Genomic DNA, 10,000 nt, shown 5'->3' with positions numbered 1-10,000 from the left:
GGGACTCCCAATCACGGCCGGGTGTGATACAGCCTGGATTCGAACCAGGGACTGTAAGCCTAGTGCTGGTCCGCATTTTGACTGTTTACTTCAAGCACCCTTTCATCGTCTGCGTCTCCAATTACACACCGTTCCTATACAGTTATCCCCTTTATAGTGAAGAGGTTACCATTTTGGGATGAAGACTCGGTGTCATTATGTTAGCATAGTCTTCTACGTTCTTCGTTTAACAAGATCCACCATCATATTTCACAGTATGTATGTTTTTATTTCCCCCATCTGCTTTTATGCGTTTTCATTTCGACGCCAAATCCACCACTGGTTTGCTTGGCCAAAGAGCTTTATTTTCTGTGTCATCCGACAAAATGTAAGACGCCCGGAGTTGACTAAAAACGACATCGACACTTGGATTGAAAACTGGTTTCTTTTGGTCGGATGACATAAAAATAGAGCTCTTTCTCCAAGCGCAACACCAGGGGTAGAAACACGTCACCAGGGGTAGAAACACGTCACCAGGGGTAGAAACACGTCACCAGGGGTAGAAACACGACACCAGGGGTAGAAACACGACACCAGGGGTAGAAACACGACACCAGGGGTAGAAACACGTCACCAGGGGTAGAAACACGTCACCACGGGTAGAAACACGTCACCAGGGGTAGAAACACGTCACCAGGGGTAGAAACACGTCACCAGGGGTAGAAACACGTCACCAGGGGTAGAAACACGACACCAGGGGTAGAAACACGACACCAGGGGTAGAAACACGTCACCAGGGGTAGAAACACGTCACCAGGGGTAGAAACACGTCACCAGGGGTAGAAACACGTCACCAGGGGTAGAAACACGACACCAGGGGTAGAAACACGTCACCAGGGGTAGAAACACGTCACCAGGGGTAGAAACACGTCACCAGGGGTAGAAACACGTCACCAGGGGTAGAAACACGTCACCAGGGGTAGAAACACGACACCAGGGGTAGAAACACGTCACCAGGGGTAGAAACATCGTCACCAGGGGTAGACACACGTCACCAGGGGTAGAAACACGACACCAGGGGTAGAAACACGTCACCAGGGGTAGAAACACGTCACCAGGGGTAGACACACGTCACCAGGGGTAGAAACACGACACCAGGGGTAGAAACACGTCACCAGGGGTAGAAACACGTCACCAGGGGTAGACACACGTCACCAGGGGTAGAAACACGACACCAGGGGTAGAAACACGTCACCAGGGGTAGAAACACGTCAGCAGGGGTAGAAACACGTCACCAGGGGTAGAAACACGTCACCAGGGGTAGAAACACGTCACCAGGGGTAGAAACACGTCCACCAGGGGTAGAAACACGTCACCAGGGGTAGAAACACGACACCAGGGGTAGAAACACGTCACCAGGGGTAGAAACACGTCACCAGGGGTAGAAACACGTCACCAGGGGTAGAAACACGACACCAGGGGTAGAAACACGACACCAGGGGTAGAAACACGTCACCAGGGGTAGAAACACGTCACCAGGGGTAGAAACACGTCACCAGGGGTAGAAACACGTCACCAGGGGTAGAAACACGTCACCAGGGGTAGACACACGTCACCAGGGGTAGAAACACGTCACCAGGGGTAGAAACACGTCACCAGGGGTAGAAACACGTCACCAGGGGTAGAAACACGTCACCAGGGGTAGAAACACGTCACCAGGGGTAGAAACACGTCACCAGGGGTAGAAACACGACACCAGGGGTAGAAACACGTCACCAGGGGTAGAAACACGTCACCAGGGGTAGAAACACGTCACCAGGGGTAGAAACACGTCACCAGGGGTAGAAACACGTCACCAGGGGTAGAAACACGTCACCAGGGGTAGAAACACGTCACCAGGGGTAGAAACACGTCACCAGGGGTAGAAACACGTCACCAGGGGTAGAAACACGACACCAGGGGTAGAAACACGTCACCAGGGGTAGAAACACGTCACCAGGGGTAGAAACACGACACCAGGGGTAGAAACACGACACCAGGGGTAGAAAGACGTCAGCAGAAGATGCATCAGATTCCTACTGTTAAAATATGTTATTTCTGTTTTTAATTATTCATACATTTACAACCAAATTATATAAACATGTTTTTTTGCTGTGTCCTTATGGGATGTGTGTAGATGACATGGAGCCAGTGGGTTTGGCGACGAGTATGAAGCGAGGGCCAGCCAACGAGAGCGTACAGGTCGCAATGGTGGGTAGTATATGGGGCTTTGGTGACAAAACGGATTGCACTGTGATAGACTGCATCCAATTTGTTGAGTAGGGTATTGGAGGCTATTTTGTAAATGACATCGCCAAAGTCGAGGATTGGTAGGATGGTCAGTTTTACAAGGGTATGTTTGGCAGCATGAGTGATGGGATGTGTGTAGATTTATGAGGAACATGTTTTTTTGCTGTGTCCTTATGGGATGTGTGTAGATTTATGAGGAACATGTTTTTGTTACATCTGATTCATTTCTAGAATAAATTGTAACGTAGCAAAATGTGGAAACAGTCAATGGCGTTTGAATACTTGCTGAAAAGACGTTCGACAGGAAGTATGTACTCACAAGGTAGTCTTTCTTCTCCGTCCTCTGTGGTCGGCTGGGACGAGCACTGGGATTCTCTCCGTTCACGCCGTCATCGGGATCTGGTGAAAGTCAAACAAAGTCACATTTACATTTGAGTCCTTTAGCAGATGTCCTTAACCAGAGTCACAAGAACAACCACATATCATCATCATCATCATCATCATCGCAAGTGGGAGGGGGGGGGGGGGGGGGGGGGGTTAGAGTTATATTCTAGCATAGAAATCTCTGAGGGTTAAATTTGAGCAGTTAGGCCCGAGGTGGTATGGTATATGGCCAATATACCACGGGCAAGGGCTGTTCTTCGGGATACAGCCCTTAGCCGTGGTATATTAGCCATATACCACAAACGACAAAGTGCCTATTAGGAACTTGTTACCAATGTAATTAGAGCAGTAAAAATAAATGATTTGTCATACCCAATGGTATACGGGTTGGATATAGCGTAGCTGTCAGACAATCAGCATTGGCGGCAGCGTAGCCTAGTGGTTAGAGCGTTGGACTAGTAACCAGAAGGTTGCGAGTTCAAACCCCCCGAGCTGACAAGGTACAAATCTGTCGTTCTGCCCCTGAACAGGCAGTTAACCCACTGTTCCTAGGCCGTCATTGAAAATAAGAATGTGTTCTTAACTGACTTGCCTGGTTAAATAAAGGTAAAATTAAAAATTAAAAATTTGCGGCTTGAACCACCCAGTTTATAATCTAGCAGAGAACTCTGAGGGTGAAAGTCCCGGGTCGATATTCAAGAATATCCCTCGAACGCGGCAGTGAGTCCTCCAGATCAGAGGCAGTAGAGACGACCAGGGATGTTCTCTGTTTAGTGAGTCCTCCAGATCAGAGGCAGTAGGGATGACCAGGGATGTTCTCTGTTTAGTGAGTCCTCCAGATCAGAGGCAGTAGGGATGACCAGGGATGTTCTCTGTTTAGTGAGTCCCCCAGATCAGAGGCAGTAGGGATGACCAGGGATGTTCTCTGTTTAGTGAGTCCCCCAGATCAGAGGCAGTAGGGATGACCAGGGATGTTCTCTGTTTAGTGAGTCCCCCAGATCAGAGGCAGTAGGGATGACCAGGGATGTTCTCTGTTTAGTGAGTCCCCCAGATCAGAGGCAGTAGGGATGACCAGGGATGTTCTCTGTTTAGTGAGTCCCCCAGATCAGAGGCAGTAGAGACGACCAGGGATGTTCTCTGTTTAGTGAGTCCTCCAGATCAGAGGCAGTAGGGATGACCAGGGATGTTCTCTGTTTAGTGAGTCCCCCAGATCAGAGGCAGTAGGGATGACCAGGGATGTTCTCTGTTTAGTGAGTCCCCCAGATCAGAGGCAGTAGGGATGACCAGGGATGTTCTCTGTTTAGTGAGTCCCCCAGATCAGAGGCAGTAGGGATGACCAGGGATGTTCTCTGTTTAGTGAGTCCCCCAGATCAGAGGCAGTAGGGATGACCAGGGATGTTCTCTGTTTAGTGAGTCCCCCAGATCAGAGGCAGTAGGGATGACCAGGGATGTTCTCTGTTTAGTGAGTCCCCCAGATCAGAGGCAGTAGAGACTCACCAGGATGTTCTCTGTTTAGTGAGTCCTCCAGATCAGAGGCAGTAGGGATGACCAGGATGTTCTCTGTTTAGTGAGTCCTCCAGATCAGAGGCAGTAGGGATGACCAGGGATGTTCTCTGTTTAGTGAGTCCTCCAGATCAGAGGCAGTAGGGATGACCAGGGATGTTCTCTGTTTAGTGAGTCCCCCAGATCAGAGGCAGTAGAGACGACCAGGGATGTTCTCTGTTTAGTGAGTCCTCCAGATCAGAGGCAGTAGGGACGACCAGGGATGTTCTCTGTTTAGTGAGTCCTCCAGATCAGAGGCAGTAGGGATGACCAGGGATGTTCTCTGTTTAGTGAGTCCTCCAGATCAGAGGCAGTAGAGAGGATCAACGATGTTCTCTGTTTAGTGAGTCCTCCAGATCAGAGGCAGTAGGGATGACCAGGGATGTTCTCTGTTTAGTGAGTCCTCCAGATCAGAGGCAGTAGGGATGACCAGGATGTTCTCTGTTTAGTGAGTACCCCAGATCAGAGGCAGTAGAGATGACCAGGGATGTTCTCTGTTTAGTGAGTCCTCCAGATCAGAGGCAGTAGAGACGACCAGGATGTTCTCTGTTTAGTGAGTCCTCCAGATCAGAGGCAGTAGGGATGACCAGGGATGTTCTCTGTTTAGTGAGTCCTCCAGATCAGAGGCAGTAGGGATGACCAGGGATGTTCTCTGTTTAGTGAGTCCCCCAGATCAGAGGCAGTAGGGATGACCAGGGATGTTCTCTGTTTAGTGAGTCCTCCAGATCAGAGGCAGTAGAGAGGATCAACGATGTTCTCTTGATAAATGTGTGAATTGGACCATATTACTGCCCTGCTAAGTATTTCAAATGTAACAAGAACTTTTTGGGTGTCAGGGGAAAATGTATGGAGTAAAAAGTACATTGTTTTTGTTAGGAATGTAGAGAAGTAAAAGGTGGCAAAATATAAATAGTAAAGTACAGATATCCGCCCCTACTTAAGTAGTACTTACACCACGCCCACAAATGGGTTAAACAAAGATGACATTTTTCTAAGTAGTGAGAACGCTCGGGAGAAAGTAATGTTGAAAAGTAATCTTCAGACATGTCGCACTTTTTTTAAATGTCGTTTTGTAATTGACTAAAACAACGAGGACGACAAGAAAATGGTGTTTTAAAAAGGTCAAGTTTTTGCTGTGAGCCAACGGGGTAACCTAGGTAACCACAGGTTGCTTTCCTCACAGACGGGCAGAGCTGGGACCTTATATCTATCAAATACAGACTAGGACTATATTATAGAATAAAACTCAGAGGGTCATATCTCTAGCGTACGTGATTCTATCGGAGGGTCATATCTCTAGCGTACGTGATTCTATCGGAGGGTCATATCTCTAGCGTACGTGATTCTATCCGAGGTCATATCTCTAGCGTACGGATTCTATCCGAGGGTCATATCTCTAGCGCACGGGATTCTATCCGAGGGTCATATCTCTAGCGTACGGGATTCTATCCGAGGGTCATATCTCTAGCGTACGGGATTCTATCCGAGGGTCATATCTCTAGCGTACGGGATTCTATCCGAGGGTCATATCTCTAGCGTACGGGATTCTATCCGAGGGTCATATCTCTAGCGTACGGGATTCTATCCGAGGGTCATATCTCTAGCGTACGGGATTCTATCCGAGGGTCATATCTCTAGCGTACGGGATTCTATCCGAGGGTCATATCTCTAGCGTACGGGATTCTATCCGAGGGTCATATCTCTAGCGTACGTGATTCTATCCGAGGGTCATATCTCTAGCGTACGGGATTCTATCCGAGGGTCATATCTCTAGCGTACGGGATTCTATCCGAGGGTCATATCTCTAGCGTACGTGATTCTATCCGAGGGTCATATCTCCAGCGTACGGGATTCTATCCGAGGGTCATATCTCTAGCGTACGGGATTCTATCAGAGGGTCATCTCTAGCGTCGTGATTCTATCCGAGGTCATATCTCCAGCGTACGGGATTCTATCCGAGGGTCATATCTCTAGCGACGGGATTCTATCCGAGGGTCATATCTCTAGCGTACGGGATTCTATCCGAGGGTCATATCTCTAGCGTACGGGATTCTATCCGAGGGTCATATCTCTAGCGTACGGGATTCTATCCGAGGGTCATATCTCTAGCGTACGGGATTCTATCCAGGGTCATATTCTAGCGTACGGGATTCTATCCGAGGGTCATATCTCTAGCGTACGGGATTCTATCCGAGGGTCATATCTCTAGCGTATTTGATTCTATCCGAGGGTCATATCTCTAGCGTACGGGATTCTATCCGAGGGTCATATCTCTAGCGTACGGGATTCTATCCGAGGGTCATATTCTAGCGTACGAGATTCTATCCGAGGGTCATATCTCTAGCGTACGGGATTCTATCCGAGGGTCATATTCTAGCGTACGGGATTCTATCCGAGGGTCATATTCTAGCGTACGGGATTCTATCCGAGGGTCATATCTCTAGCGTACGGGATTCTATCCGAGGGTCATATCTCTAGCGTACGGGATTCTATCCGAGGGTCATATCTCTAGCGTACGGGATTCTATCGGAGGGTATTGAACCACAGTTAGATACACCTTCTTTCCTTTGAATACTTTTGAATTACTGACAAATACATTGTTTGAATAACTGATAGCTTGGAATAGAAGAGATTGTTTCTATTTTCGAGTAGTCGTATCCTCAATCAATTCAACAAGTGACCAAGACATACTGTAAGAGGACATGGTGAGGACATGTCCTTCTGTGTGTGTGTGTGTGTGTGTGTGCACGTGCGCGTGCGACAGTCTGTGTGTCCTTACCAGGGTCTGAGGCTGTGGACGTAGATAGCAGATTGGGGCTACTGCCACTGGCTGACAGGTAGTCCAGACCAGAATGCTCCGCCTTACAATTAAAATACCTTTTATTATTATTTCCTATTACCTCAAACTGGGAATCTCTTTAACATTTTAAGCTTCATAAATGTCATTTAAAAAACACACAGAATATAATAAATATTCAAACATTGTAATAGAAAAAGATATACATGAACATGCCTTGTTGCCCTGCCTGGGGTGCCTAGTCTCCGGGGAACAGGCCTGACCTGGGCTGTCCTCTGAGCCTGGAAATCTCCTCACTGTCAGACGCCATCACTTTCATCTGCCTCATCTGACAAACTGCCTGGGGATGAGGGCTAAGAGTGAGAGGAGGAGAGGGAGAGGAAGGAGAGAACAGAGGAGAGGAAGAGGGAAGGAGGCGAGGCAGTGGAAAAGAGGAGAGGAAGAGGGAAGGAGTGGAGGCGGCAGAGGAAGAGGGAAGGAGTGGAGGCGGCAGAGGAAGAGGGAAGGAGAGAAGGAGAGGAAGAAGAGAACAGAGGAGAGGAAGAGGGAAGGAGGAGGAGAGGCAGAGGAAGAGAACAGAGGAAATGAAGAGGGAAGGAGAGAAGGAGAGGAAGAAGAGAACAGAGGAGAGGAAGAGGGAAGGAGAGGAGGAGAGGAAGAAGAGAACAGAGGAGAGGAAGAGGGAAGGAGGAGGAGAGGCAGAGGAAGAGAACAGAGGAAAGGAAGAGGGAAGGAGAGAAGGAGAGGAAGAAGAGAACAGAGGAGAAGAAGAGGGAATGAGAGGAGGAGGAGAGGCAGAGGAAGAGAGGCAGAGATGAGGAGAGGCAGAGGAAGAGAGGCAGAGATGAAGAGAACAGAGCAGAGGAAGAGGAGGGAGAAGGAGGAAAACAAGGGGTTATGTACATGCCTGTTTGTCAGGTATATTCAGAACAGTGGCTGCAGTTCAAACACTTAAAAAGACACACCCTATCCCCTCAGCCCTCAAATGAAGTGGACACTTCAGATGACGTGTCATGACGTCTGACAGTATACACTTGCAGGGCGAGGGTGAGGCAGGGCGAGGGTGAGGCAGGGCGAGGGGTGGGGGAGGGCGAGGGGTGAGGCAGGGCGAAGGGTGAGGGAGAGGCGAGGGGTGAGGGAGGGCGAGGGTGAGGGAGGGCGAGTGGTGAGGAGGGCTAGGGGTGAGGAGGGCGAGGGGTGAGGGAGGGCGAGGGGTGAGGCAGGGCGAGGGGTGAGGCAGGGCGAGGGGTGAGGCAGGGCGAGGGGAGAGGCAGGGCGAGGGGTGAGGGAGGGCGAGGGGTGAGGGAGGGCGAGGGGTGAGGGAGGGCGAGGGGTGAGGGAGGAAGGAATTATTTTTAATGATTAAATGGACTGCCCTTGCCCGGAAATCACTCATCCACTGGTGGCTTGTGGGTTCTTTATATGTGCTACAGTCAATTATAATTGCATGTCTACTTATTAATAATTATATAGTTAATATATACACCTACTGTATGATAGCTAGCAAATTAATTAGCTAACTAACGTTAGCCTGCCTACTGTATGATAGCTAGCAAATTAATTAGCTAACTAACGTTAGCCTGCCTAGCTAGAACTTCTGAAGGAAAAATGTTTTATTTCTACAACTTCCAAAATAAGTGTTTCTGCATTAGTAGCACAATTTCTAATTTATTTGCATTTGTTTTTATTTACACTTGTGTGAAAACTTCTCCATTAATGTTGTTTTTATAGTTTTGGTTTTATGGTTTCTTAGCGGATGTGAATTGAATTATGGGGAGTTTCAGGGCCCGGAGTGAACATAATTATACACTCACACACTCGACTAAAAAACGAGGGTTGAGGGACTTACGTTACAAACTCCCCTTGATTGGCTAATCATTTGGACCACCCTCCAAGATGGCAACGGGGATTCCCCCAAGGGCATAAGGTAGACGAGGGTATGTCTTTTAAGTGTTTCCTTTGGAAAAATGTGTAGCAGTGGGGGTAAACCCTCCTTGTTTTAGGGGACAAGGGTCCCTCCCTTGGATCATATTTATGTAGGAGGACTGAGAGGCTCAGTTCTAGTGACTTTAGAGGACATTCTACTCCAAAAATAATTAAAATAAAATGATGCTGATTCCACCTAAATGATACTTTTCCACCTCCAGAAATGAGCTGTATAACATATTGATCAAATGTTTAAAATATTTTCTTCTTTCTTTTTAACATATTTGACCATCCATCATATTATTATTGACTAGTTAACTTTTTTTTTAAATAAATAGTAATAAAAACATATATTCGTTTTGCTGTTAGCAGTAAGCATTATCACCTGTAGCCCAACTGATGCACAGTGTTAGTAAATAAACAAGCTGAAATATGGGGTTGCTGTCAGCATTTTATTTATTTATTTAACCTTTAATTAACTAGGCAAGTCAGTTAACGACTAATTCTTATTTACAATGACGGCCTACACCGGCCAAACCCGGGACGATGATAGGGCCAATTGTGCGCCGCCCTAAGGGACTCCCAATCACGGTCGGTTTTGACACCGCCTGGAATCGAACCAGAGTGTCTGTGGTGACGCCCACTAGCACTGAGATGCAGTGACTTAGACCGCTGCGCCACTCGGGAGCCCAATAGGCCATTTACCCTTTTGGGCTAATCATTAGCCAGATCTCAAATTTGATCTTTAAACTAGTTCGCATCATATTGATGAATTTGATGTCACAAAAAAACCTTGCATAAACACAGTGAATATAATGTACCTGTTAAGGTAACCTGAAGTAACCTGTGTAACCTGGAGTAACCTGGGTAACCTGGAGTAACCTGGGTAACCTGGAGTAACCTGGGTAACCTGGAGTAACCTGGGTAACCTGGCACCTGGGGTAATACTTCCTGTCTCACAGAAACCACTTCATGTCACAACATTTTCCCTGGTTGCCACGACTCCTGCACAACCCCAAAATATAATCGGTCTGATCCCATTTTTTTTTTTAAGTCACTCCCCCCAAAATTATTTTGAGGTAG

The 10,000-nt window shown here is 47.8% G+C and overlaps 1 pseudogene; it reads right to left on the bottom strand.

Annotated features, from left to right (window-relative positions):
• LOC124046993 overlaps positions 1 to 10,000 on the bottom strand; it is a 75,131-nt pseudogene that overhangs the window by 22,012 nt on the left and 43,119 nt on the right.

Source organism: Oncorhynchus gorbuscha, linkage group LG10, assembly GCF_021184085.1.
Source record: "Oncorhynchus gorbuscha isolate QuinsamMale2020 ecotype Even-year linkage group LG10, OgorEven_v1.0, whole genome shotgun sequence".
In the NCBI taxonomy this organism is placed as follows: Eukaryota; Metazoa; Chordata; class Actinopteri; order Salmoniformes; family Salmonidae; genus Oncorhynchus; species Oncorhynchus gorbuscha.
The sequence above is the reverse complement of the archived record's forward strand: the minus strand, read 5'-3'. Positions and strand labels throughout refer to the sequence as shown.